This window comes from Papio anubis, unplaced genomic scaffold (genome assembly GCF_008728515.1).
Source record: "Papio anubis isolate 15944 unplaced genomic scaffold, Panubis1.0 scaffold1426, whole genome shotgun sequence".
NCBI classification, from domain to species: domain Eukaryota; kingdom Metazoa; phylum Chordata; class Mammalia; order Primates; family Cercopithecidae; genus Papio; species Papio anubis.
In genome coordinates, this window is record NW_022161388.1 from 1,048 (window position 1) to 5,640 (window position 4,593).

A 4,593-nucleotide genomic window follows, 5' to 3' on the forward strand; every position below is an offset into this window, starting at 1 on the left:
AGGGTTCTGGTCTCATGCCCTAATTACCTCCCAAATGCCCCATCTCCTAACATTATCACCTTGGGCATTACGATTTTAACATGAATTTGATGGGCACACAAATATTTAGACCACAGCACCACCGTTACCCTTGCTATGTGGCTTATCAGCCCTTCTGTAGACAGTGGACCGTCTGGGCTGGGAGCTATACGATGCCCTTTTCCTCTGACCTTAACCTGCTGTCCCTTCATAGATGCCACACTCTGTTCAAAGACACAACCAGTACCTTCTGAAGCCCCAACCATTTAGTAGTCAGAGAAGTGGTCCAGTTAAACCTGTACAGTTGCCCCAAAGATCTTCCTAAAGTTCAAATGCACTGGGCGCGGTGGCTCACGCCTGTTATCCCAGCACTTTGGGAGGCCGAGGCGGGTGGATCACAAGGTTAGGAGATCGAGACCATCCTGGCTAACACAGTGAACCCTGTCTCTACTAAAAATACAAAAAAAAAAATTTAACCGGGCGTGGTGGCAGGCGCCTGTAGTCCCAGCTGCTCGGGAGGCTGAGGCAGGAAAATGGCGCGAACCTGGGAGGTGGAGCTTGCAGTGAGCTGAGATCACGCCACTGCACTCCAGCCTGGGCAACAGAGCAAAAATAAAATAAAATAAAATAAAAAATTTTAAAAAGGTTCAAATGCAAGTAGTACCCTTCTTTTCTTGAAATTCTGTAGTGATTTCTCCCATAGCTTCAAATTATTTGGCTTGCTACAAAACATTCTTTATGATATGGTCTTTGTCCTGGCTTGATCGCATTCTTGGTAGTCACTGATTTCCTCCTATCTCCTGTGGCCCTAAATAAGTGCTTTGCCCCTTTTGCCATATGATGACACAGCTAGAAGTCACCATCTATGAACAAGGAAGTGGGCCCTCTCCAGATACCAAATCTGCCAGAGCCTTGATCTTGGGCTTCCACCGATCTCCTATGTGTCTCTCCCAACACGTGATGGACTCCCACAAGATAAGAGTTATACCTTATTCATACCTTATTCATCCTCAGTGCTAGGCTTGTGGAGGTTCTCAGTAAGTACTGGTTCAGTGGCTGAATGGCGAAATGGAAATGTGATGTTGCTAGACTCTAATATGGCTGTTTTTTCTCTCCTCAAGGACTTTGGCATTATGTTCCTGCACCACCTTGTATGTATTTTCTTGATTACCTTTTCATATGTCAACAATATGGCCCGAGTAGGAACGCTGGTCCTTTGTCTTCATGATTCGGCTGATGCTCTTCTGGAGGTAAAAGTTTTCTTTCATCTTTAAGAATACAAAATCCAGAATTTAGGAAGTCCCTAATCTCATTAGCTCTTCAATGTTATGCTAGATGGTGCTTGGGTACAATAGTAAATAACTGCCTTGAAACTGCAGTGTTTCTTTGTAGGTTAAACTGGTGAAAATGAGATTTTAAATTAGTATGTAAACTTTTATACAAAAAAAATTGTTAATAAAATGCTGAAAACCTTTACTAATCCATACTTAAGAAATGAATGATTTTACAAAGGAAAATCATTATTTGATTAGGTTTTGTTTGGTGTGTTGTAACTTTTACCCTGATTTATTGGGAAATTTTGTAAAACTCAGTTTGGGTAATGATGGAAGCTATACATCCCAGTAAAATTAAGTAGGGATCATCATTTTTATTGCCAATACACATTTTCCTAATGTTTTTACAGTGAAAAGTGCATACGAATTGCAAATTTTATGTAGAAACTATGTTTTCTATATATGAAAGTTAAAGAATATCTGTGGAAATATTGGTTATATATGAATTGGTTACTATTGTTTAGAATTCTTCAAGTGGTAAAATAAATTAAAATGTTCTAGCATATTTCAAAAGGTAAAATCCCAAGGAAAATTGTGATGTGATATTTACTTTTAACTGTGGCTCCTGTGAAGAGTCATACTCAATAATGTTAATCATTAAAATCTTTGCATTTTATATTAAGAAATTAATATAACTGGTCAGAATTACCTTATAAGAGTACAAAGCCTGTGTAGAAATGGTTCTTACAGTCTGATCTGAATTCTGATTTATTTTCCTTTAGGCCAACCATTTTGCTTTAACTGCTTTGTTTTGCCACCTTTGAAGCAATTACTGTACTGTGAATGTAGACTAGACATACCCTCAAATAATGACCTGTCATTGCAATATAAGCAGAATTCTTTGCTATAAAATTTGAATCTACTATAAAGGCAATTAAAGTTTGAGGTGTATACAGTACTTTGTTAAAAAAAAAAAAACTGGTCCTTTCATGTTATGAAATAGAAAAATAGACCTAATGGGCTAGATAAGTCAAATGATAATTTGTTGCTATGATTTTTAAGTGATTCAAGCTAACCTCTATTCAACATATTTTTAATAGGAGAAATATAATTACTATAAAGAAATATAATAAGTATAATCAATAATATAGACTGCTTATATTGCAGTCCCCTGGAAATGAGTTACCATTTGGTTAAATCCTAAGTTTGCTTGAATGTAGAAATTTATGCTGCAACCTAAGGCTGTACAATCAATCCTGTACAATTAGCCAACTGCATTGCCTGTGGAAATGGCTGGCATGATGCTTGGTAGTGCCATGGGGTAGATTCAGAAAATTTCTAATCAAGTTCCACTTGTATCCAGAAAAAAAAATTCAGAAATCTCAGTCATGTGGCTTAAAAACAAATGTTCTTCATCACCTAGATTCTCTTTAACATTATAAAAATAAATAACACTCAGAGTATTCAATTAATGAGATAAGTTACCTGTCAGCTCCTCAACATGTTATCTTATGGCCTAGACATTTCTGAAAAGTTTGTGTTTAAAGCTTATTTATTGAATACTGGTGAAAAAATATAAAAGAAAAATGTCATGATTTACCTAGCCAGAAGAAGGTAAAAGGTACCTTTTAACATAATTTATGGTGTTACCCCTGAAGTGTTCATGAAATTAAAAGCTTATAATCCTAAATTCCACCCAGTTAATAGATATTTCCCCTTAGGAATACATTCCTCTCATAACTTTGTGCTTTATTTAAATCTTTTAAATTATAGCTTCTGTGGATAATGTCAACAATCTTTTCAAATCTGACTCAGTTAATTTAAGTTTCCAAGAAGTAGAAAATAACGTTATAAATTCAGAAGACATCATCAATTTATAACCCTGTGTGTAGGTGCTGTGAATTCTATGTAAAAATGTAAAAAGAGATGATTAAGCAAAATTATGTTTTCAGTCTCACCTGTTTTTAGAATCATTTGTAAAAAAGTAGATGGTAGAGAAAGGGATGTGATTTCTTCCCTAATTTATAATATAAAAAGTCTTCACTTAAATCGCTCTCATAAATTATGAGAGTACTTTTCACAGACCCTTTGAGCATTGGTGGCTTTCATCTAAAAATGACCCATTCATGTAACTTTGAAAATTCTACCTAAATGGATTAGTTGAAATGACATGATCTTGACACTTTCTTCATTTCTAAGTTCATGAGAATAAGCCAGAAAAGCATCTCCCAGAGTATTCCTTGTGCCTGTTTAAAGAAAACCTGTAATTTTAAGGAGAAAGGAAGAAAAACACAGAAAGCTCCATATATTCTATATAAAGTTTGTGGCCTCAGTATTTGAGATTCATAAAAAGGTTTAAAGGATTATCCAGCACTTCTGTTTGAACTGTTATACCAAATTTCTGTTTTGGTATCTCTGGCTTGCTAATATCATCTATGATGTAAGAATTTCTTATTTTTCTCTCTGTTTTTCTGAAGTCAACCGTACAATTGAATTTTTCAGGTTGCTGAATATTTTATTAAATCTGTAACAGTCAGGAATTCTACTTACGGCTAATGCTGCCTCTCACTCAGCTTGTGGGTAATTTATAAATACTGATGCATGATATATGACACTTCAGTCACAGGCAATTTTATGCATCTGATAAAGTGTATCTTATAACAGACTCATGCATATTGAAAGAAACTTTATTATCAGTTTAACTACATTAATAGGTCACATTCCTTTCTTTCATAGGCTGCCAAAATGGCAAATTATGCCAAGTTTCAGAAAATGTGTGATCTCCTGTTTGTTATGTTTGCCGTGGTTTTTATCACCACACGACTGGGTATATTTCCTCTCTGGTGAGTATGCCAGTCTTCTTCCTGATAGAGCCACCCTTTCCAAATAAGCTTTCTGAACCATTTTCCTTTTGAATTTTGCCATAAGTATTTAGAGGTGTAAATATATTGGGGGAGGGGAATACCTCAAGAAACTGCTTGATTTCTTCTTCCAGAAGAGGGTGGCACTCTTTACTAATGATTTCCACAGAATAGTTGGAAAAGGATGTGGCTTGCATGGGTTCTGAAGTCACAGAAAGCCATCGGTCATAGAAGGCACTAGTCTAGAATATGACTCAGGAACCTCAGCCATGAAGGTTGGAATTAAGAAAGAAACTGTAGTGTTGCAAACAAGTATATAACAGGAATCTCCTGTACCACGGGTTCACAAAGGGTTGTCCCTGGATTAGTGGCAGCAGCATCACCTGAGAACCTGTTAGAAGTGCACATCCTTGACCCCACCCAAGACCCACTGAGTGAGC

General features: G+C 36.3%; 1 long non-coding RNA gene across 1 annotated transcript; it reads left to right on the forward strand.

Moving 5' to 3' along the window:
• Positions 1-630: 630 nt before the first annotated feature.
• LOC116272629 lies at positions 631-4,135 on the forward strand. Its single transcript, XR_004181264.1, has 2 exons — positions 631-1,268; positions 4,029-4,135. It is a non-coding gene; the product is annotated as an uncharacterized LOC116272629 (long non-coding RNA).
• The last annotated feature ends 458 nt before the right edge of the window (positions 4,136-4,593 follow it).